The sequence below is a fragment of the Mobula birostris genome, chromosome 3, assembly GCF_030028105.1.
Source record: "Mobula birostris isolate sMobBir1 chromosome 3, sMobBir1.hap1, whole genome shotgun sequence".
Taxonomy (NCBI): domain Eukaryota; kingdom Metazoa; phylum Chordata; class Chondrichthyes; order Myliobatiformes; family Myliobatidae; genus Mobula; species Mobula birostris.
The window spans coordinates 48,798,235-48,824,627 of NC_092372.1; the positions used below are offsets into that span (position 1 = coordinate 48,798,235).

Consider the following 26,393-nt stretch of genomic DNA (forward strand, 5'->3'; position numbering starts at 1 on the left):
ACCTCCCTGCTCCTGTACTCGAATCCTCTCGCTATGAATGCCAGCATACCATTTGCCTTTTTCACCGCCTGCTGTACCTGCATGCCCACTTTCAATGACTGGTGTATAATGTCACCCAGGTCACGTTGCACCTCCTCTTTTCCTAATCGGCCACCATTCAGATAATCTGTTTTCCTATTTTTGCCACCAAAGTGGATAACTTCACATTTATCCACATGAAATTGCATCTGCCATGAATTTGCCCACTCACCCAACCTATCCAAGTCACCCTGCATCCTCTTAGCATCCTCCTCACAGCTAACACTGCCACCCAGCTTCGTGTCATCCGCAAACTTGGAGATGCTGCATTTAATTCCCTCATCCAAGTCATGAATATATATTGTAAACAACTGGGGTCCCAGCACTGAGCCTTGCGGTACCCCACTAGTCACCGCCTGCCATTCTGAAAAGGTCCCGTTTATTCCCACTCTTTGCTTCCTGTCTGCTAACCAACTCTCCACCCACACCAATACCTTACCCCCAATACCGTGTGCTTTAAGTTTGCACACTAATCTCCTGTGTGGGACCTTGTCAAAAGCCTTCTAAAAATCCAAATATACCACATCCATTGGTTCTCCCCTATCCACTCTACTAGTTACATCCTCAAAAAATTCTGAGATTCGTCAGACATGATTTTCCTTTCACAAATCCATGCTGACTTTGTCCGATCATTTCACTGCTTTCCAAATGTGCTGTTATCACATCCTTGATAACTGACTCCAGCAGTTTCCCCACCACTGACATTAGTCTAACTGGTCTATAATTCCCAGTTTCTCTCTCCCTCCTTTTTTAAATAGTGGAGTTACATTAGCCACCCTCCAATCCTCAGGAACTAGTCCAGAATCTTATGAGAATGCAGGGTGATTTGGACAGGCTGGGTGAGTGGGCAGGTGCATGGCACACAGATTAATGTGGATAAATGAGGTTATCCACTTTGGTAAGAACGGGAAGGCAGATTATTATCTAAATGGAGTCAAATTAGGAAAAGGGGAAGCACAATGAGATCTAGGTGTTCTTGTATATCAGTCACTGAAAGCAAGCATGCAAGTACAACATGCAGTGAAGAAAGCTAATGGCATGCTGGCCTTCATAACAAGGGGAATTGAACATAAGAGCAAAGAGGTCCTTCTGCAGCTGTACAGGGCCCTGGTGAGACCACACCTGGAGTACTGTGTGCAGTTTTGGTCTCCAAATTTGAAGGACATTTTTGCTATTGAGGGAGTGCAGCATAGGTTCACAAGGTTAATTCCCGGGGTGGCGGGACTGTCATATGTCAAAAGCTTGGAGGGACTGGGCTTGTATACTCCGGAATTTAGAAGGCTGAGAGGGGATCTTATTGAAACATAGGATTATTAAGGGATTGGACACGCTGGAGGCAGAAAGCATGTTCCCACTGATGGGTGAGTCCAGAACCAGAGGCCACAGTTTAAGAATTAGGGGTAGGCCATTTAGAACGGAGTTGAGGAAAAACTTTTTCACCCAGAGAGTGGTGGATATATGGAATGCTCTGCCCCAGAAGGCTGTGGAGGCCAAGTCTCTGGATGCTTTCAAAAAAGATGGATAGAGCTCATAAAGATAGCAGAATCAAAGGTTATGGAGATAAGGCAGGAACTGGATACTGATTGTGGATGATCAGCCATGATCAGTGAATGGTGGTGCTGGCTCAAAGGGCTGAATGGCCTACTCCTGCACCTATTGTCTTTCTGCTTATTAACATTCTTGAGTGCCCTACCATTTACCATGTATAAAGTCACCTTGTCCTTTTCAGGTTCCAATAGTCGCCCTAGATAGCCTTCCTCTTTATCCTCGACATTGCTACCTTTGGCATTAGTTGTAAACTTAATATCAGTACCTCCTACATTCTCTTCCAAGTCACTTAAATTTTACAAATATAATTACAATATATTATAAATTACAAAAGTGGTATAACTCTATTTGGAAACTTCCATCAGAAAAGCATCCTTCCACCATTACCTTTTTCTTCCTATCAACAAACCAATCTTAGATCTAATTAACCAACTGACCTCTGATCCTATGCATCTTAACCTTCTGGACTAGTTTAATATGCAGGACCTAGTCAACTGCCTTACTAAAGTCCATGTTGATAATGCCTATCACATGATATTTATCAGTCTTCATTAGACAGTGAGGTACATTATAGAGTAACCTGGTGCTGCTTGATGTGGAAAGACTAGCAATGTTCAGAAAGCCAGCATTTTAGATTCCTGTTTCTATTCTGGGGTTGTTTGGCCACCTGCTTCCTACATTTTTCAGTTTGCCCAGCCCCTGCCACACCCACCCCTGGTCAACAACTCTGTGCAACTAAATTATTTGAAAATTAGGGCCAATTGAAAATATCAGATGCTGTCTGAAGTTTAGAAGATCATAAGAGTGTTTGATTTATCTGGAAAATTATATACATTAACTTTGACCAGGCTCAGAAGTTTAAAACATCATGAGGTGTAATGCCCTGGTTCATATTTTTACTGTTATGCTGTATGTATTTCATTTAGCAGTTCTGTAAGAACAGTCTGTTCTGTTTTCATGCTTGTTCGGGTTATTGTGAAGAAAGAGGAAGAGAAATGTGTGCCATCCAGTTAGGATGGTCGAGTTAAGTGGAGATTTCCCTGGTGAGGGACACTTAAGGCTTTTGTTTGAGAGGAGATGAAGAAGGAAGATGTAGGAGAGAGGTCGTAGGATTTGACCCGGAGCGGGACCATGATTTGACCAAGCCAGAGGCGTAGACCTCCAGGAGTCCACTTGCAGAATGTGGGGCCACTTGACCTTGTGTTCATGGATTTCCTGTCAATAGAGCCAAATGTCAGCAACATGGTGAATGTCTTGGTCATTATGGATCACTACACCAGATTTGCGCAAGCCTTCCCTACCAAGAATCAGAGGGTGTCCACTGTGGCCAAAGGGTTATGGGAGAAGTATTTCATTTATAATGGGTTCCCCAGGTGGATACATAGTGATCAGGAACGAGCCCCCACAATGAAACCCCCTGGTTTCCTTGGCTGTGTAAGTGTGGAGCCAGGAGATTTCATTGTGGGGACTCGTCCTGAGGTTCCACCTGCATTCTAGGTTCATTTTTCGGCAGCTTTTTGGCTATGGCCATAAATATTTCATTCACGTTCATTGCTGTCTTTGCAGATGTCTCCATGAGTGTGAATGAAATATTTGTGGATGCACAAGCGTATGCAGAAGACAACAGCTTTCCCTTGGTAACATTATATTTTCATTCCTAACTAACATTTAGATTATTACTTCTATGCTAAAAATAATTACATTTCTCCAGGAATTTCATGTAAAATCGGAGAGCCACTCACCATGTAGATGTAGAACTTACCAGTTCTTCATCCCACAACGGGTGAGTATACTGCTCTGAAAGAATATTGTTTGGGTGGAGAAGTATGCCAAAGGTTCAAAAGTGTTGGGGCAGGAGTGAGTGAAGTTGCCACTACGAGGGAGAAGGTGCTTGAGAAACTGAAAGATCTGAAGAGAGGTAAGTCACCTGGACCAGATGGTCTATGCCCCACTGTTCTGAAAGAGGTGGCAAAATAGATTGTGTAGGCATTAATAATGATCTTTCAAAAATCGATGGATTCTGGCATGGTTTCAGAAACTGGATAATTGCAAATTTTCAAGAAAGGAGAGAGGCAGAAGAAAGGAAATTACAGTCCAGTTAACCTGACCTCAATGATTAGGAAGATGCTGGAGTTGATTGTTAAGGATGTGGTTTTGGGGTACTTGGAGGCACAAAATAAAATAAGCTATATTCAGCATAGTTTCTTTGAGGGAAAATTTTGCCTGACATATCAGTTGAAACTCTTTAGAGAAATAACAAGTGGGATGCACAAAGGAGAATCGGTGGATGTTGTGTACTTGGATATTCAAAGGCATTTGATAAGGTACTTCACGTGTGGGTGCTTAATAAGTTAAGAGCCCTGATATTACAGGAAAGATACTAGCATGGATAGAGTATTTGCTGATTGGCAGGAGGCAAAGAATGGGAATAAAGGGAGCCTTTTTTCTGGCTGGCTGCCAGTGTCTTGTGGTGTTCCACAGGGGTCTGTGTTCGGACCGATTCTTTTTGTATTATGTCAATGATTTGGATGAAGGGATTGACATCTTTGTGGCCAAGTTTGTGGAGGATACAAAGAAAGGTTAAGGGGCAGGTACTGTGGAGGATGGAGAGAGTCTGTAGAAAGACTTAGACAGATTAGGAGAATGGGCAAAGAAGTGGCAGATGGAATAGAGTGTAGGGCAGTGTATGGTCGTGCACTTTGGTGGTTGGAAATAACATTTTCTAAATGAAGAGAAAATTCAAAAATCTGAGATGCAAAGGTGCTTGAGAATCCTTGTGCAGGGTTCTCTAAAGGTTAATTTGCAGGCTGAGTTAGTGGTGAGGAAGGCAAATGCAATGTTAGCATTCATTTTGAGAAGATTAGAATATATTTGCAAGGATGTAATGTTAAGGCTGTGTAAGGCACTGGTGAGGCCTTGTTTGGAGATTTGTGGGCAGTTTTGGGCCCCTTGAGAAAGGGTGTGCTTATATTGGAGGGGATTCGAGGAGGTTCATGAAAATGATTCTGGGATTGAAAGGCTTATCTGAGGAGCACTTGATGGCTTTGAGCTGGTGCTCACTGGAACTCAGAAGAATGAGGGGGATCTCATTGAAACCTGTCGAATGTTGAAAGGCCTCGATGGAGTAGATTTGGAGAGGATGTTTCCTATGGTGGGGGAGTCTAAGACCAGAGGACACAGCCTCAGATTAGAGGGATGTTCAATGGAGATGATGAGGTATTTCTTTAGCCAGAGAGTGGTGCATCCATGCAGACGGTTGTGGCGACTAAGCCATTGAGTGTATTTAAGGCAAAGGTGGATAGATTCTCGATTAGTCAAGGCATGATGGGATATGGGGAGATGGCGGGAGATTGCAGTTGAGAGGGAAATGGATCAGCCATGATGAAATGGCAGAGCAGATTCAATGGGTCAAATGGCCTAGCTCTGCTTCGATATCTTATGGTCCTATGGAAATCTGCCACAAAATAATTCATATCATATTTATGTATATAATGTGCCTTGTATAATTTTGAACTGAAATAATTGCAGGAGTAGTTGCTATTTTTTAAGAGGAGGAGTGTCAAGTACTCAATATTGGAGAACAAAATTGTGCTACTACAGCTGAGGAGCTAAGTGATAGTAATGTTACAATGTCATACATAAGTATTGAAGCAAACCTTTGGGCAAAGGTAAACTGTAAACAGTGATTTATAAGCCAAAAGTACTTTATTGAAGATGACATTTATTCCACAATAATATGACAGCAATCACTGGGGAAAAAAAAAATACAGGAGCTGAAATGCTTGACCATGTCACTGTTAGGACTCCTGCATTGGAAGATCGAAGGTGGTCACCCATATTGACAGGCATATAATTTAGAAACCTTGGGGATGAGACAGACAGGGCTGAATGCCTGCTGGGAGTCAGAATACAAGTGGTTTAAAAGATTGTTATGCACACAGAATGCTGGAGAAACTCAGCAGGCCAGGCAGTATCGATGGGGAAAAAAGTACAGTTGATGCTTTCTCCGGTCCTTCTGTAGGGTTTTGGCTGGAAACATCGACTGTACTTTTTTCCCATAGATGCTGCCTGGTCTGCTGAGTTCCTCCAGCATTTTGTGTGTGTTGCTTGGATTTCCAGCATCTGCAGTTTTTCTCTTGTTTGAAAAAGATTGTTATCTTCGTTTTCCACTACAGGGCAAAGTTGCCTTGGGGGTGTCCATATAGACTCAGTTTCAGCTGTACTCTAAGTTTTTTTGGTTATTACTTAATTACATCCTATTGAGTACTCAGAAAGCAGGAGCTCTAAGTTGCTGGTGGGTGGTTGGGGGAATGTTTTCCCTGGCTCCATTGATGGTTAAAGTGTTCTATGCAATGGGAGGAAATGTAAACAATGAGATAGAACAGTACAGCACAGTTCAGGCCTTCTGGCTCAGTGTTGTGCCGACTCTAACTTATTCTAATACGATGAGTGAATTGTTATTTTAGTTGTGTTGGTTGAAGAATAAATATTGGTCAAGGCACTAATAATTTCTTACATATATTAAATGTTGCAGGGCCTTTTGTGTCCATCTGAGCAGACAGATAGGATGTCACTGGAAGCAATCCCTCTACATTATTGGAAAAACTAGCCAAATACAGTATGTTAGCTTAGGCTGCAAATTCTTCTAGCAATTGTTAAACAAAATGGACATGTAAGATTTAATTGCAATCAATCATTTGCAGCATTATTTTTGCATGAGGAAAAAGTCCCATCACATTAAATGAGCTTGTCACATTTCTTATAAATTATTATTGTTTGTGTATCTTTGAACACAAGACTAGAAGACACAGAAGGAGAATCAGGCCATTCAACCCATTGAGTCTGCTCTGCCATTTGATCATGGCTGATGTATTTTACTTCACAATTTCATTTTCCTGTCTTCTCCCTGTAACCTCTAATGCTCATACTATTCAAGAATCTATCAACCTCTGCTTTAAATATACCCATTAACTTGGCCTCCACAACAAACTGTGGCAATGAGTTCCACAGGTTCATCACCCTCCAGTTAAAAAAATTCCTCCTCACCCCTGTTCTCAAGGGACATCCTTCTATTCAGAGGCTGTATCCTCTGATTCTGGACTCACCCCTCATGTCAGAGAAAGTCATAGTCATACTTTATTGATCCCCGGGGAAATTGGTTTTTGTTACAGTTGCACCATAAATAAGTAGTAATAAAACCATAAATAGTTAAATAGTAACATGTAAATTATGCCCGGAAATGAGTCCAGGACCAGCCTATTGGCTCAGGGTGTCTGACCCTCCAAATGCAGCCATTGTGACCATTTAGCATATTTTTCACAATGCAAAAGCAGATTTTAAATTGTACTCAGCTGCATTTCCCACTCACGAATTTTTTCCTCAAGTTTTACAAACAGAAGGCCTCTTCTTATCTTGTATTACCAATTGTTCATAGATCAAGTATTCTCACATATTTACTTAAGTTAGTCTAAGCAACCTTGGAAACTTAAAATAAGAGTCTGTATAAGCTACTATTGGCTACCTACTTAGTATGGGAATGGCAGAAGCATACACACTAGTTAATTTCAGTGTTCACTCTTTTTTCTGCTAATGAAATATTGGATGAATGCCATCTGGCAGATTTATTCATTCTTAATAATAACTTTGTTAACTGAGGCTTTGAAAAGTAGATAAGGGGAAGACAAGTTCTTAAATTATTTGTGTTGGAATATATTTATTGTTAAACATTTTGATAACTTTTAAATGACATGTTGTAATGGTTTTGAAATGTCCCTAAATATTTAAATAAAATTGGTAGTTTTGACAATCGATAAAGCTGTAGCTTGCACTTTGCCAACCGGCAAAGTTTTCAGGATCTTTCTAAGGGAGGTCTTCATTCTGGCATTAAAGGCCTTATTAATGCCAAGGTCACTGAATTCCAAGTAGCTTTTGGTTATTAAAATTGTCCCTCTGGATGCAGAACAGGATGCTGTTTCCAGACAGCAGGATCTATTCAGTAAGATTAGTCGTAATGACGAAAAAGAAGAGGTTGCTATTATTTATGTGAATAATGGGTAACAACTTAAGTTGAACATGTACAGCTAACATAGGATTTTGTCATTTCCAGTACATCCACTGATGTCACCACATAACATCTCTCCCTCTCTCCTCAGCTTCAGCTTTAGAAAGGACTGCTCTTCTAACAAAACCAGTCAACCTTCCAATGCAATGACGGAAAATGCCATTTACCTACATACTTCTCACCATCCAGCTCTCCAAGTGAAATTGCCAGGTAAGCTGATGATTTACTTGTACTTCTCATTTATTATACTTTATTTGTTATTCGTGATATAATCTCTTCTGCAATTGGGAGACCAGCTGCAGATTGATTAATTGAATATGATCTCTATTCAAATCACAGCATAATCTGAAGTTGCCTGTCACTTTAATTCTTTGTTCCTGCTTTCCTGCACTGTTACAGTGAAGTTCAACATATTCTTGATCAGCAGTATTTACTTCATCATTTGAGCAAATTATAGGTTTCCAGACACCACATTTATAATTTTCAGAAAATAATTCTGCTGCTCCCATTCACACCCTTAACATTGATGCTTATTTTGGCCTTTTGGCATCCTCTTTCATCTTGCAACATCATTCCATTTGAAATTTAATCTATACCACAAACTGCTTTATCACAAAACTTCACTGTTGCTCTTTTCTCCTGTTTCCACATTTTCTGTATCTTAAAGCTTGTTTCTGTCTAATCTTTCTTCTTCCAGCTCTGATTTTAAAAACTCACTCACTCACACTCACTCACTCACTCACTCACTCACTCACTCACTCACTCACTCACTCACTCACTCACTCACTCACTCACTCACTCACTCACTCACTCACTCACTCACTCACTCACTCACTCACTCACTCACTCACTCACTCACTCACTCACTCACTCACTCACTCACTCACTCACTCACTCACTCTCTTTCTGTCCTCACAGGACCTGCGTTTTGCCCTAAGCATTTGTAATATTTTCCTCAATTCACTCTGGTGTACATTAGTGATTCTGTTGCCCTGATGGCTTAAGGAGTTACACAGTTACTTTGTCTTCACACAAGACCCGATTGCTCTGCTGACGGCATCATGCTTTATGGTTTTTGAACCTGCAGAATCCTATTGAAAATTTATTGTGAACTTTAACAGCATTAGGCCACAATTTCTGATCCATTAGTTAATAATTTTTAGCATTTCCCCTGTATATTGCTTAGAGCAGGCATTTTGCAGTTAGTGTTCCCAGTGTTAACTACAAAATAAAAGCAACATTTGTTGAATCTCTCTGAAATCAATAGGTTTCAATCCCTAAAAACCCAGTTATCAGGCCTTAGAATGGTTAAATTCAATTGCTGAAATTCCCTAATTATCTGAATTGACATGTTTTATATAATTGCTAACTTCAAGGCTATATACTGTTCACAATTGTCTATGCTCTTAATATGTTAATAATTTATGCTTTTATAATTGACATTTATAATTTGAGCCATTTGCCCTGTTAAAAAAAAAACTCATGGTAAAGTTGGAAATGTATGAATAGTAATGAACCGTTTATTACATAATAAGTTAGCAAGATTGATTAACATGATTATATGGTCCCCCTAAATTGCTTTATCATTAGGCTTAATTAATGTTATATATCTGTTTACCTGTGGATATATTTTTCAGTCTGTGGTCTGACTGCATTCAGACAATGGAATAACTTGAAGAATGAAGCGTATTTCATCAAAGTAATTGTTGAAATACTCAGACTCTTGAGAAATAAGTTGCTCATGGTTTACAACTCTGCTAAATACATTATGGTTATTTTGCTTTTATACAAATTTAATTCTGGCAAGCATAATAGAATAAGTCCACTATTAAGGAGGCAGCAATAGAACATTTAGCATATCATAATATAATCAAGCATTATCAACATGGTTGTACAATACAGAAATTGTGTTTGGGAAAATTGAATAGAGTTATTAGAGGATGTAATGAATAATGCAGATAAAGGTGAACCTGAAGAAGTTGTGTATTTCATTTTTCAGGGTGTAATCACTAAATTGCCAAATAAAAAGTTACTGCATAAGGTAAGAGATTAGGGCTTTGGTAATAATATACAAGCATGAAAAGATGATTGGTCCTTCCCTCCACTAGCTTGCAGGTAACCCCTCAGCAACCAGGGTCATGTAAAGCCATGGGAGCAAGTGGTGGTTGGTTGTATGAGCAGCTGGTGCATAGCACAAGACCTGGTTATGCACCCATTGATGCCGAGTAGATAATCTCTGAAGAGTATTGATAATACCCCTTGTTCTTAAAGGTACTGCCCAGAAGAAGGCAATGGCAAGCTACTTCTGCAGAAAAAATTTCCGAGAACAATCATGGTCATGAGACCATGATTGCCTATGTCATACGACTGGACACAAAATGATGATGATGAATATCTAGATAGTATCATGCTACTGGGATCAGTGCTGGGACCTCAACTACTTATAATCTATATAATTGACTTTTCATAGAGTCTACAACACAGCAACAGGCTCTTTGGCCCATCTAGACTGTGCCGAACCATTAATCTGCTTAGAACCATCAACCTGTGCCTGGACCATCACTCTCCATACCCCTCCCATCCATGTACCTATCCACGTTTCTCTTAAATGTTGAAAGTGAATTCACATCTACCACTTATGCTGGCAGCTCGTTCCTCACTTTCACCACCCTCTGAATGAAGAAGTTCCCCCTCCTGTTCACCTTAAGCTTTTCACCTTTCACCCTTAATCCATGACCTCTAGTTCTAGTCTTATCCTACTTCAGTGTGAAAAGCTTACCCTATTTATACCTCTCATATTTTTTGTATCTCTATCAAACCTCCCCTCAATCTTCTACATTTTAAAGAATAAACCCTAACCTATTCAACCTTTCTTTATAACTCAGGTCCTCAACACCTGGCAACGTCCTTGTAAATTTTCTCTGTGCTCTTTCAATCTTATTTATATCTTTCCTGTTGGTAGGTGACCAAAACAGCGCACAATGCTCCAAATTGGGCCTCTCCAACATCCTGTGCTATTTCAACAGAACCTCCCATCTCCTGTACTCAATACACTGATTTATGATGGCCAATGTACCAAAAACTTTATGACCCTATCAACATGAGACATCGCTTTCAAGGAATTATGGATCCAGTCAGAGAAGCAACCATGTACTGTCAATCTGCGGTTTCTCCTGCGAAGCTTATGTCTAATCTAATTTACTACTTTACAAATGCCAAGCAACTGAACATTCTTCACCAACATCCCATGCAGGAACTTGGTAAGGTTCTTGCTAACATCCATGCAGACAACATTCTCTGCCTTGTCTTCATCAACTTTCCTGGTAACTTCCTCAAAAAACTATAAGATTGATTAGACATAACCTACCATGCACAAAGCCATTTTGACCACCCCTAATCAGTCCCTGCCTATCCAAATGTTTATATATCTTGTCCCTTAGAATACAATACCTTCCAATACCATAGCCACTAAATTTCTGACTTATTCTTAGAACCTTTATTAAACAATGGAATAACAGTAGCTATCCTACAATCTTCTGAAACCTTACACATGGCTAAGGATTTTTAAATGTCTAAATAATATTACAAATATATTGGAAAAATGTATTACAAAAATTCCCTCTCCATTTCCTTGGATGCAGCCTAACCTGCTGAATTCCTCAAGCATTTTGTTGCTTTGGATTTCCAGCATTTGCAGAATTTCTTGTGTTTTATACATCCCTGCCACGGACCTTGCAATTTCTACTGTAGCCTCCCTCAAGGTCCAAGGGAACATATGTCAGGCCCTGGGGAATTATCCATCCTAATTTGCCTCCAGACAGCAAACACCACCTCCTCTGTAATCCGTACAGGGTCCATAACCTCACTGCTGCTTTGCCTCACTTCCATAGATTCAGAATCAGGTTTATTATCAACGGCATGTGTTATGTAATTTGTTAACTTAGCAGCAGTTCAATGCAATATGTAATATAGGAGGAAAGAAAGCAATGATAAAATAATAAATTGGATGTGCGAGGAGAAGAAACTGTTCCTGAATCGCTGAGTGTGTGCCTTTAGGCTTCTGATACCATTAAGATTGGCCTTTCTCCCATTTAAAATCTTAGTCTGAGGACCTTTTTACCATAATTACCCTGAATTTTTGATGAAAGCACAATGTGTTTTCTGAAATACAAAGGCAGGAATTAAGTAATGAGGAGGCTGCAATGGGTTTACATGAAGATATGCAAAGGTTAATTGAGTGATCAAAGATCTGGCAATTGGAACATAATGAGAGCAAATGTGAGGATGTCAGGTTTGATGGGATGAATAGAGGTGTTTAAATATAAAGAGGACTCATAATGCTGTTTTCAGAGAAATCTGGATACTCTCATAAATAAAACATAAAAAGTTAGCATGCAGATTCATCAGGTTGATTCCTAGTTTGAAGAATACAACACAGGAACAGATCATTTGATCCACAGTGTTGTGCTGAACCAGCTAAAAAGCAAATCAAAAACACCCAAACACTAATCCATCCTACCGACACTATGTCTATATCCCTCCAGCTTCCTTACATCCATGTGCCTATCCAACATCTTTTAAAAGCCTGTTATGTATTTGCCTCTACCACCATATGAGGCAGCGCATTCTGGGCATCCATGACTCCCTGAGTAATAATAAAAAAAAAAAAAAAAAACAACTTACCCCTCACATCCTGCTTGAATCTACCCCTCTCACCTTCGATGCATGCCCTCTGGTATTAGACATTTCAACCATGGGAAACAGATACACTCTGTCCACTCTATGCCTCTCATAATCTCGTAAACCTCTTTCAGATCTTCCCTCAGCCTCCACTCCAGAGAAAACAACCGAAGTTTATTCAGCCTCCAGTGATAGCACGTGTCCTCTAAACCAGGGGTCTCCAACCTTTTTTGCACTGCAGACCGGTTTAATATTGACAATATTCTTGTGGACTGGCCAACCCCGGGGTGGGGGGGGGCGGGTGGGTAGGGTTGCCAATGGACAAGAGTAGCAGTCAAATACGTTGTGTTTACTTCGAGAAAGACTACAATGACCATGAAGCCTTGCGCATGCATATACCTGCCGGTTTTTTTTTTTTGTTTTTTTTTCCAAATTGTTTTTGATGATTCTGTTCGTTTGGGGGGGGGGGTGTTAATCACGACCGGAATATAGGTGATAAATGGCTAATAAAGTCCATTTCATTTCTAAAAGGGTTTATCTAACAAATTTAATATTAAACAGACAGCGCATATTTTCCTCGCATGAATATAGTGATAAGTAAATTAACAGGGGAGGACAGGGGAGCTTGAAGTAGGTGTTGAAGGAACTTCCAGTAGAAGTGGTAGAGGCAGGTTCGATATTATCATTTAAAGAAAAATTGGACGGCTATACGGACAGGAAAGGAATGAAGGGTTATGGGCTGAGTGCAGGTCGGTGGGACTAAGTGAGAGTAGCGTTCGGCACGGACTAGAAGGGCCGAGATGGCCTGTTTCTGTGCTGTAATTTTTATATGGTTATATAGGTCACTTTTAAGTCAGTAGCATCATAACATTTTAAGTAATGTTTGGATATTAAACACACAGCACATATTTTCCCTGTATGAACATATAAAATCATTGCAACACACTAATATCGCTGAATCAGTGGGAGCCCTGGGCTTGTTTCCCTGCAACAAGATGGTCCTATCGAGGGGTGATGGGAGACAGTGATACTCGAAGGGGATTCCTTATGTTCTGTCTATTCTGCAATTTAGTTTTTGTTGCATTCATTGCAGAGATATGTTGGAAATGGAAGCAGTGTTTTCAGTGCTTTCGTGGTTATCTCAGGATATTTAGCCTTGACTTTGATCCAGAATGCTGGCAGAGATGTTATGTCAAACATACTTTTCAGTCCGCTGTCATTTGCAAGCTTGAGTTGATCTCCTTCCCACGCTGACATGGATGACGTGTGCGTAATGACCTCGCATGCATTCAAGCTCAACAGTGTGCGTGACAGGGAATGAGGAAAGGTTTCTTCGTGGCCCGGTAGCACATGCTTTGGGGGCTGGTACCGGTCCGCGGCCCAGTGGTTGGGGACCGCTGCTCTAAACCAGGCAACATCCTGGTAAACCTCTTCTGCATCCTCTCCAAAACCTTAACATCCTTCCTATAGTGGGACGGCCAGAACTGTACGCAATACTTCAGATGTGGCCAACCAGAGTTTTATAAAGTTGCAACATAACCTCCAGACTTTTAAACTCATGCCCCGACTAATAAAAGCAAGCATTCCATAAGCCGCCTTATCCACCTTATTGACCTGTGTAGCCACTTTCAAGGAGCTATGAACTTGGAGCCCAAGATCTCTCTGCTCAGCAACACTGTTAAGGACCTTATCCTTAACTGTTTACTGTCTATTTGCATTTGCCCTACCGAGGTGCAACACCTCACATTTATCTAGGTTAAGCTCTGTCTGCTATTTCTCAGCCCATATCTGCAACTGATCTATATCACATTGTGTTCTTTCCAGTCTTCTACAGAATTCACAACTCCACCAATCTTGGTATCATCCACAAATTTACGAACCCACCCATCTAAATTTTCATCCAGGTCATTTACACACATCACAAACAGCAGTGGTCCCAGTATAGATCCCTGTGGAACTCCACTAATTGCAGACCTTCAGCATGAATATGTTCCTTCACCCGCTACCCTCTGTCTTCTGTGCGCAAGCCAGTTCTGAATCCAGTTGGGATCCGCAGGGAATTAACCATGCATCTTATCGTCTGGATTAGCATCCCATGAGGAACTTTGTCAAATTCCTTCTGAAATCCATGTAGACAACATCCACTGTCCTACCCTCATCAACCTCTCTTGTCACCTTGTCTAAAAACTCCAAGTTGGTAAGGCACGATTTGCCACGCTGGCTCTCCCTAATTAGGTCATGAGCTTCCAATTGCTCATATATCCTATCCCTAAGAATTTTCTCCAGCAGTTTCCCTACAACTGACATGAGATTCACGATCTATCGCTCACAGGATTTTTCCTTGTTCCCTTAAATAGAGGGTCAACATTAGCCACTCGTTTGTCCTCTGGGACCACGCCTAAGAATAGAGAGGACTCAAAGATACAGGTCAGGGGCCCAGAAATCTCACCTCTTGCCTCCTTCAATAACCTGGGGTAAATCCCATCAGGCCCTGGGGACATACACCTTAAAATTCATTAGGAGGCCCAACACTTCCTCCTCCTTGACACTAAATGCCCTAATGTATGTATACACACAGCACAATTCTCCTGGTCCTCCATATCCTCTTCCTTGCAAAATACTGAAGCAAAATATTCATGAAGTACCTCACTCTCATTCTCTACATCCAATTAAATGTATTCATCCTTTATACTTGTGTGGTTTCACCCTATCCCTAGTTATCCTCTTACTCTTGATGTATGTAGAATGCTTTGGGATTCACCTTAATCATACTTGCCAAGGACTTTTCATGCATCCTCCTGGCTTTCCTAATTCCCTTCTTTAGCCCTTTCCTGGCTTCTTTATAGTCCTTGTGTGCTTTGTTTAATCCTAGCTTTCAAACTAATTTAGTCTTCTTGACTGAATTCATCACCACTCTTCTTGACTAAATTCACCAGCCAAGGTTCACTTAGCTTTTCATCCCCATCCCTCCTTCTAACAGGAACGTACCTTTCCTGTACTCTGTGCAATTGATCTTTAAGCACCCTCCACATGTCTGATGTGGACTTGCCAGAGAAAAGGTGTTCTCAATTAACTCTTCTTAGTTCTTGCCTAATGCCTTGGTAATTTGCTCTACTTCAATTTAAGACTCCCACAAGGACCATATCTATCTTTAGCTATAGCTATCCTGAACGTTACGGAGTTGCGGTCACTGTTCCCTGTTCACCCACTGAAAGGTCAGTCACCTGGCCAGGCTCATTATCCAAACATCAGCTCCAGTATGGCCCCTCCTTTCATTGGACCATTCACATATTGATTTGAGAAACCTTCCTGGATACCCTTACCAAATTAAGCCCCATCTAACCCCCTTACACTAAGTAGATCCGAATTTATGTTAGGGAAGTTGAAATCCCTAATGACAATAACCCTATATATTTTTACATATTTCCTTAATTTGATTACATATCTGTACCTCAATGTCCCAGTGGCTATTACGGGATCTGTAGTTCAATCCCATCTGTGTGATTGCACCCTTCCTATTCCTGAATTCCACCCAATTGGACTCTGTCTTAGAATCAGGTTTAATATCACCAGTGTACATTGTGAAATTTTTTTAACTTAGCATCTGTAGTACAATGTCATGCATGATAATACAGAAAAATAAATAAGTAAACCAATTATAGTAAATATATATTTTTAAATAGTTAAAAATAGTGCAAAAACAGAAATAACAAGAAGTGAGGTAGTGTTCATAGGTTCAATGCCCATTTAGGAATCGGATGGTAGAGAGGAAGAAGCTGTTTCTGAATCACTAAGTGTGTGCCTTCAGGTTTCTGTACCTCCTTCCTGATGGTAACAGTGAGAAAAGGGCATGTCCTGGGTGATGGGGGGTCCTTCCTGAGACAATGCACCTTGAAGATATTTTTGATACTAGGGAGGCATGGGATCACTCTTCCCATAATCCATAAGTTTCAAGGCACTGATTTGTCTACATTGAGCACAGTGTGTCCTGGGAGGAAATTGTTTTATACCTGACCATTTCTGGTGTTCTTGTAGCTGTGTTAAATGCTTCTTGTCCCACCATTTCCAAAGCAGGTTTGACATGTATTGGACTTGCTTCTGTCTATAATGAGCGTAAATATCTTCCTTTTGGTGTGAAGAATGGTTGGGTCTGAAGTAACAGATGGTTGGGTGATGGTACTAAATCATTGGGATTGGAGGATACCTTAGTAATTGGACAACCATTGATAATAGCCTCTGCATCAAGATTCTGTACCTTCATAGTGGAATTGAGGACCATCACACAGATCTGATCAATCTCTCCCATGTCGCTCCATTTTGTGAACAAGCTGGTGGGGGGGGATTACATTTCACTTAATTCTTTTCTGAAAAAGGACATCAGTAATCTGAGTGATTCCACTTCTCAATGGCTCCTCACACCTTATGCTCAGCTGCAACAATGTTTGACACATTATCAGAGCACAGTTCACAAACCTGTCCTTGTCTTGCTATAAAGCATCAAAGTGCATTTACAAAGTAATCTGTGTCTAAAGAAGATGCCACTTCAATGTGAACAGCTCGTGTAGCCAGACAGCTAATGACGCTACACCTCTTCACTGTACTTCTACTCTTCACCTCAAAAGGTCCAAAGTAGTCCATGTATAAATGGAGGTTCATCTGGGGTGACCTTGTCCAGAGGTAGATCTGCCATGTGCTGGAATCCTGGAGCTGTGTGCGACTGTCAACAAACCAACACATTTAGACAGGAGTCTTCTTATAGCTGTACGTGCAGGGAATCTAGTATTTTTGACGCAACCTGGATAGCATATTGTTACGCCCAGCATGTCCCACCTCTTCATCAATCTTAATGGCATTCATTGTAACATTTCTCTTGACTTCCGGATCGTCTAGCAGTTCTCCAGAACAATTGGGATTCACAGGCCATTCCTTTTCAGGCTGAAGAAGATAGAGGCCCTGACACATGTTTCATTCTTCACCTTCAACCCTCTAGAGGCCACATCTGCTGGATTACTTGAGATGCCTGTGTGACCTTAAGAATTTCTGAAACAAAGGTTCGGAACCTGTGAGTTTAATTTTTGATGTACTTCAGAACAGAAGTACTGTTGGTTCAAAAAACTGTCATGAAACTGCATGTGCAACTCCACAATGTGTCCATACAGCTTACTATCACAACAGTGGTGAGCTCCATATGAGAGAAGCAAACTGACTTCAACAGGGTTACCACAGAGATCCCCTTGATAAAAGCACTGTGCATCTGAGAGCACGTGTTGTGTGACATAGGTATGTCACTGCTCCACAGCCATCTTCTCTTGCATCTGTAAAGTGGTGTAACTGAGCAGCACTATCTTCTGCACAATGCAGGGGCTTTAAATGCCTAACAATCTTGAAGTCTTCCAACTGGCAGAGTTCTTTCAGCTGGCTTGTTCAACTCATAGACAACTAATGTTGGTATAGTATCACCTCAGCCAAGCTCTCACTTTGCAGATGGCACCATCGGACTCGAGATGGGACTAACTGTGTAAAGGATCCCCCTTCTGGCAAGTGGTCTATCGTGGATCATGATCTTAAACTTGAAAGTATCAGAATAAATGCACCTTTGGACATCCTGTACTCTCTCCACTGAAGGTATATCTTGATCCACATCAAAATTCTCCATGTCTTTCGCTCTTTGCTCTTCTGATATCACAGCACACTATGTCTGTTGCGTATCCACTTTGAGTTGAAAGATGCCTTTAGGACAAATGGGTACAAGGTCATGATAGAGAGACACCACTACTCAGTTATCAACATGGAAGCATTGCAAAACTTTATCCAGCATCTCACAGCTGAATTGCTCTTCATTGTCTTTTGAGCAATTCGTAAGAGTGAAGTTGGCACAGCTCGGTGATTAAGTTGCATCAAAGAGATGTACCACCATTCTAAAGTCAACCATATCTTAGGTGGTTCACCACTGGTTCTTCTCTGATACTGGTTATGACTCCAATCAATAAGCTAGTAAGACTGGTCCCTACAAAATCTGAGCATTAAGTGATATTCCCTGAAAAGTCACTCCACAGTCAAACATAACATGAAGTTTCCCTTTTATGCGGTGATAAATACCATGATGTGGAATTACCAGACTTCCTCATCACTACGTTCCAGATCCTCTGCTGTCACTCTTTCGGCATAACCTTTGGAGATGACATCCTTCACGAAAGCAGCGCAGTCAGTGTGAAATGACAAATTCTTCTTAAACCTCTTCCTTAGATTTAGAGCATGCTGTTATACAATCTTCCTGTTTATCATTCTCAAAGGTAAACTAATCTGGTGGTAGTCTTCAACCAGGTTTGCAGAGTTTGTGACCAGCTCTATGAACCTGTGGTCTTCTCTTGGCAAAACCAGGTTGTTCACCTGACTACATTCAGGGAAGTCTGCATGGAATTGCTGCTGACAAAGCTTCCTCATCTAAGCTCAAAACTGAGATCCTGTTAACTCCCAGCTCAGGCTAAGCACAGAACGCTCCCTTCACCATTATCTCCTTTCAGTGGTCTATTCAGTCTAACCCAACATTGTTCTGATTACATACGGTCCATTATTAATACTGTGAGTCACTTATAATGGCACCAATGCTGTAGGCACATTCATCCTAAATTTCTGAATCAACCTTTGGCAAATGGGCATGCTTCAGGTGAGGCCTCCTTGGAGATCTCTCCATCATGGAATGTTCCTTCCAGGGACAGGCAGACTTTCCTGTATACAAATATTAGGTAATTCACAATTTTGTCTAAGCCATCCACTTCCAATCCTGAAATAATGTAACTACTCATGGCATTCTCTTGACCCTTGGTGTATAAGAGAATGTGTGTACTTTTTCCTGTGAGGCCCACTGTGCAGAACACTGCTGTACTTCATAAGTAACCACTGTCTTGTTAGCCTTTTTGACTTCATTTGAACTGGAATAATGGGAAGTTTACAACCACGATCGTCATCCCCTGTAAGGCCATTGGATACCAGGGCACTACTCACTGCTGTGTCTGATTCTTTCACTGCTTGTTTTAATTCTGCACCCTTTTTGTCAGAGTGAATATGAAGTATGCTGGGATGCTTGCTACTGCTTACCCCGCATGAAAGATGCTTCCTGCAATCCTTGCTGATGTGTCCAGTACACGATTTTCTTTTAGAAAGGTAATCTTCGCACTATGAGCTCTTTTCTCCAACTGAGGACATAAATCTACTGTGTGTTCACCCTCGCAGAACAGACAAATCCCTTTGGTTTACAAGACCATTTCCCTTCCATTAGTTCCAGGTTCGGTTTTAGCTTTACTTCTCACAACTTAGAATGAAGTTGTGTCTTAGTTTTGTTCATGCCTTTGCTTATTGCAAGTGATGGAGCATCCTGTATATTCGCAAATACTAGATCTGGTGCAATCTTTACTTGCCTTTAAATAAAATCAACAATGTCAGGGAAAATAGTCTTACAGTTATGGTTTCCTTGGAGTTCACAGACCACCGTCCTCCATTTATCCCTAAGCTTCCAGGGCAATTTCTTTATGACAATGAACATATTTGCAGGCATGCCCAGCTAATGCATATACTGCACTTCTTATATGGCATTACAACAACCTCTAAGCTAAAGACTGCAGTCTTGATGAGCTTTGATACCTTCTGATTTGATAGGTACCCAAGAAAAAGACTTCTACATGCAGGTGGATGCAATTTTCTGTTCGTTATGAAAATGTTTCTGTAGTAAAGCCTTAGCTCCTTTTTATGTTCAACGTGCTGGCAACTTCTGACAAGTTCTGTAGGTCATCCCTTAATGTACTGTTTAAGGAAACAGGTAGTCAATATGGCTATCAGTCTTGCCTTCAACAAGGTTTTCAAAATCTTTCATGAATGCATGATGCTGTAATGGATCGCCATTAAAGATTTGAATCTCTCTTTTAGGCAAAGATGAAATGCATTGTTATTGTGCCTTTAAAGTAGTTATTTCATTTTGCTTCCTCGTGATATCACTAATACTATTCTGACTCTTATTGTCTGAAACAAGTGTTTCCATGTTGTAAGTGCATGTCCCTCTGAGCCCCTGAGATAGGTTCAGAGTGCCTCATTACAGCCAGCTGAGAATAAACACCCCGAACCACCTCATGGGGATCTTGTTCATGTTTCACAAACATTTGAGGAACAAATAAATCAACATTGACATTGAGTGTGTTTGCTTTTCTCCGTGCCTTTTCAATATAAGAATTATCACCATCGGACTGTTTTGATAGAGCACTTTTAGCATTTGCCACACATAAAGCCTTTAGCACATTAACCTTGGCTACCTGTGTGACAATTTCTTCCTCTAACTTAAGCTGTTCCCTCCTTCTCTGTAGCTCCATATCAACTAATCATTCCCTTTACTTCTCCAGCACATGTTTGCCTTCAATAATTGTCGACATGCCATGAATGAAGCTAAATCAGCCTCTGTTTTAATGCATACAGAGGAGGTAGTAGATACAGATGATTTTCTCCCTGCAACAGAACTTCAAGCGTTGACATTGGATATACCATCATTCAGTTTCACGTCATCCTGTGAGTCCTCTGCTATATTTGTAGACAAAACATGCCTCAGACTTTGAGAAACATTATCTGATGGAAAGTGAGACACATATTCACTTGTTGCAGCAACATGACTTTCAATATAACTTGTTTAGCATCCTCTATGAATGCACTACAAAGGCAATCAGTGTTTGGGGAAAAAAAACATTTGTTCTGTTTTCCCTGCTTGACCTTGGGAAGTAATGAGATTAGTATGTGATGTTGCTTAACTATGGCTTTTCAGAGATTAGTCAAGTCCTCAAGACGAGATTGCACTTGCAAGGCATTTTCTTTATTTCCTGTAAGATCCTTAATTGATGGTATTACACCTATAATTTTGTTCACATTTGTTTCATGCTCATTTCAAAGACCTTCAATTTGATTAGCTTTATCTTTAGCAAGAAGTTTCACTTCTGTTATGATAGACCCAATTGCAGAGTCGCTGACAACAGTTCCGTGCTTCAATTCACTCATGTTACATTTGTTGCAGCACCATGGCCTTCAATGTAACATATTTGGATCAACCATTATTGCGCCACTTGCAATTAACTCTTTATTCTCCCACAGCACATTTGCAAAATGTACCGGTGTATTCCTTTCAATAAACGTAGGCAACAAACAAACTGTTCACACATCTTAAGCACTTAAACCAGGCCAAGAAACAATATTCAGTTCAAATGTTAGCAATCGGGACAATGCTTCAGCACTCAATAAAACAAATGATGCATTCTCAGGTAAATAGCAACGGTCCCCAATGGACTGGCAGTGTACTATATGAGTCAACAAAAAGCCGTAGATAATCCTACTGCAAACTGCTTGGGCTTCTCAGTGTTGCGATTCCAGTTTCATCAACCGAGCTGGGGCAATCTTTTGCTGTAAACTGATGTTTGCTTGGTATAACTTTTTTAATTGACAAAAAAAATGTAGTGGATACTTGAAAACAAATCAAACCTGCTGAGAGACTGAATGTGGGAGTTGGCACTGTATGAGGCGCTTCCAAAAATATTGAGTCCCAAGTTAAAGTAATGTACATTTGATACTTTATTATGGAACCAGTAAAGACAAATGATCTTTATTAGAAATATTAGAAATTAATGAAATAAGCCTAACTAAGAGAAATTAGTGGTCAACCAAAAAAAGCCCCTTTGGCTCACCCTCCCTTAATTAGACTAAACTGATTAACTAAGACAAAGTGAGAATATGTAACTATACTCATTGCTTCTACTATACCCCAATGCACATGACAAATTACCCATAATAAATGTGCAACACAAAATACAATACAAAATACAATACAGACAACAGAAAATAGATACATGGCTCTTACAATTTTCTTTCATAGCATTGTGAAGGGAAAGAGTTCCAGAGTTGGGGTTGATCCAGTTCTGAGCATGCTCCTTATGGGGAGGTGCCAAGGAGTCTGAATTTTTCCAGTAGTTATAGGGCTGCTTCAGGGGAGATGACAGAAATAGGAAGAAGCAAAAAACGTTTGGTGAAATTGACTAATACTGCATTATGAACAAATGTAGTTAGGACAACTGGCAGGAAAATTAGTTAATGAGTTAGTCACTGATATTTAGTTGAAGGAAATTTTTACTGAAGTGCCATAAATCCGAGGTAGCTGAGTTGTCATGGGAAGTGGTGGGGAGACAGGTTGGAGCAAATGTGCATCTTGGCATTCTTTAAGTTATATTGGAAAGGAGGAAAATGAAAGAGGCAAGGATCTATCTTTATGATATAAAAGTAAACATGCAGGATTGAGAAGAGACAGTGGCTCATCTGGGGTGGTCAGAATTAAAGCAGGTCAGTGCATTTCCACCTACTGGATATTGAACTAAAAGAGGCAGGTAAGATCAAAAATTGATTTTATTATTTTAAAAATCATAGGATCTTTGTTATCATGAAATGGGAGGAACAAAACATCACTCATATAATTAGCTTTTCCAGGCCAGAAAGACTGCTCAGAAATTATTAAAACTTCGTACATTGAAGTGTGACCGAGTTTTAACAGTCAGAAAGGAAATTTCAGGTGTTTTTACAATGAAAAATATGCAAAAAGTTAAAGTTCACACTGAATTACTGATTCTATGATCCTGTGTAGATTCAGCCTATGGAAATAGTAGCATCATACCTTGTGGAGGAGCAGACTATTATGGAAAGCAACTTTTGGACTTGTGACATAATGCCACTTTCAGTCTTGCAGAGTAATTATGATGAAAACTTTGATCCAGTATGTTGCTGCCATCTATCACAGATGTATAGGTGGAAAATTTTCCCTGGTCACATGGGGATTATACAGCTGATATAATAAAATCTGTAGATTAATTTCTGCTGTTGAAGTTGTTCAACACAACCAAGTATGAGGACAAGCACTATGGGGATTTGGCATATGCAACCAAGGGTGAATTTCTGTGCACCGAAGTTTAAATAGTGCAGTTTGAATTATTTATATGTTTCAAAGTTTCAAGCTTCATTCATTATCAAAGAATGTATAAATTATACAACTTTGAGACTTATTTGCTTACAGGCAGCCACAAAAACAAGAAACCTGAAAGAACCCGATTAAAAAAAGAATAAAGACCAACACCCAAAAGGGAAAAAAACACAAATCATGCAAACATAGAAGTGAACAACAACATTCCAAACCAATATGAGTCCTTAGATTTGTGAACTAGGAGCATAAGAATACATTCTTGTCCCTGAGAAAATTATACCTGAACCCCGTGCCATAAATGATGTTTTGTGCAGTGCCTCAAAACATCATATTAACATGACATAGACCAATTTCACACATTCTTCTATGTAACTTAACAAGATATATGCTTTTGCAGCAATTACCTTAATGTTATTTCTTTTGATATTTCCTCACCCAAACGAAGTCAACATCAGTATAACTGCCAAGAAACATAGAACATAGAATAGTACAGCACAGTACAAGCCCTTCGGTCCACAATGTTGTGCTGACCCTCAAACCCTACCTCCCATATAAGCCCCCACCTTAAATTCCTCCATATACCTGTCTAGTAGTCTCTTAAACTTCTCTAGTGTATCTGCCTCCACCACTGACTCGGGCAGTGCATTCCACGCACCAACCATTCTCTGAGTAAAAAACCTTCCTCTAATATCCCCCTTGAACTTCCCACCTCTTAGCTTAAAGCCATGTCCTCTTTTATTGAGCAGTGGTGCCCTGGGGAAGAGGCGCTGGCTATCCACTCTGTCTATTCCTCTTATTATCTTGTACACCTCTATCATGTCTCCTCTCATCCTCCTCCTCTCCAAAGAGTAAAGCCCTAGCTCCTAGAAACACACACAACATGCTGGAGGATCTCAGCAGGCCAGGCAGCATGCATGGAAAAGAGTACAGTTGATGCTTCAGGTCAAGACCCCCAGAAGGACCTGTCAAAATTGTTTTCTAGCAAGATTTTCAACTGATTCACAATTGGTGCTGTTCAATTGGGGGGGGTGTGGGGAGGGGGGGAGAGAGAGAAGAAGAATGAAAAACAGCCTTTAACCTGACTGAAGGCTCAGTCTGAATGTTAGTTAAATGGTCAAGCACATCTCTCTTGCAGTCACTGGCAGGTGCTATTCAAGATGTTGTCAAAGGTTAATTAGTGTGACCCAGGCTAGGATTTTAGTCACCACACACCCGCAGATTGTTTCAGCAGGTGCCCTCAGAAAGTTAAGTGATTAGAAATGCCTGCAGGTATCCTGCCAGAAAAACAAGTTTCTATATTTATCAGATCAGAAATGACTAAAATACTGGAGAAAGACATCTGCCAAAATGTTCCAGTTTCCTCAGTCACAAATCCTCCGTACATTCTGTCTTCCTGACAGAATAGAATTATCAGAGGGAGCACTTCAGTGATTAACCAGTGGGAGGAGGTAGCCATGGGATACCTCAACATTGATCTTGGAGGTCGCTGAAGTCTCATGGCATCAGTTAGACCTCCTCCTGATAGTCATATACTATCCTCCTTCAGCTGATGAAGTAATTCTGGTCCTTATTTAGCACTCAAAGAAGAAGCACTGGAAATAGCAGGAACAGAGAGTGGAGGACTTCCTTATCTTCACTATTTGTGCCACTACTGAGTGAGTTCTGAAGGACGTAACTAGCAGATTAGATTTTTTACTTATTTGGAGATAAGGGGCAGAACAGGCTCTTTCAGCCCAATGAACTGCTGCCTAATCACAAGACAATTTACAATGACCATTTAACCTACAACTGGTACGCCCATGGACTGTGGGAAGAAACTGGAGCATCTGGTGGAAATCCACTCGGTCGCGGGGAGAATGTACAAACTCCTTACAGACGGCGCTAGAATTGAACTCTGAAATCCAACAACCTGAGTGGTAATAGAATTGCGCTAACCGCTATGCTACCATGTCGCCATGGCAACAAAGCGGGCAAACTTATATGACAGCTCAAAGCTGGAGAGTTATGAGGTGCCATTAAGAACAGCAGGAATGTTCTGTATATCAAAGCAATATGTAGGCATAGCATACATCTCAATCTACTACAACAATCAATGCAGGTGATTAACGTCAAGGTAATGTTAGCAGGTGCCTGGGTGCACCATATGGAGGCTTTTCCATCATTACTTGAGGGAAAAAAAGTCACCTGTACTGCACACACATTTGTTAGTAAACAAACATCTGGTTGAACACACATAAAATGCCGGAGGAACTCAGGAGGTCAGGCAGCATCTATGGAAATGCATAAACTGTCGATGTTTTGGGCCGAGATCCTTCATCAGGACTGCTTCAACATCTGCTTTTGTGGTTTTGTGGTGCTTCAATAACAACCTCACATTTATTGTTAATAAAACCAAGAAGCTAAATGTTGCCTTCAGAAAGGTGAAGTTGGGTGGCTATGTGCCAACCTTCTTTGTAGGCTCGGAAGCAGAGAGAGTAAGCAGCTTCAAATTCCTGGGTGTTAACATTCGGATGTGCTGTCCTGGGTCCAGCAATCAGATGCAATTAGGAGAAGGCACGCCAGTGCCTCTACTCCCTTCGAAGCTTAAGAGAATTTGGCATATTATCAAATGCTCTCAACAGTTGCACTGTTGAAGGAATTCTGACCGGTTGCATCATCGCCTGGTGCATCAATTCCAGTGCTCAGGAACACAAGCAGCTGCAGACAGTAGTGGACACAGCCTTGTCCATCATGGGCACAGCCCTCTCCATCATTAACAGCATCTATAGGAGGAGCTGTTTCGAGAAGGTGGCATCTATCATCAAGCATTGCAGTCATTGAGGTTATTCCCTCTTCTCACTGCTACTGTCAGGCAGGAGGTATAGAAGCTACTTTACTACAACATATTGGATTCTTGAACTATAAACTCATGTGGTTCTGCAGATGCTGGAAATCCAGAGCAATTCATATGGAGGAACTTAAGATTCAAGATTGTTCAATGTCATTTCCTGAACACGAGTGTAAGAAGAACAAAATAATTGTTACTCCAGATCT

At 40.6% G+C, this 26,393-nt stretch overlaps 1 protein-coding gene across 2 annotated transcripts in view; it reads left to right on the plus strand.

Moving 5' to 3' along the window:
* The window catches only part of LOC140195023 (E3 ubiquitin-protein ligase RNF180-like), a 176,411-nt gene that overhangs the window by 17,800 nt on the left and 132,218 nt on the right, over positions 1–26,393 (plus strand). For both annotated transcript variants that reach the window (XM_072252595.1, XM_072252596.1), the window contains exon 2: positions 7,779–7,897. The gene's annotated coding sequence lies outside the window, so the exon portion shown is untranslated. The remainder of the gene's footprint in view (positions 1–7,778; positions 7,898–26,393) is intronic.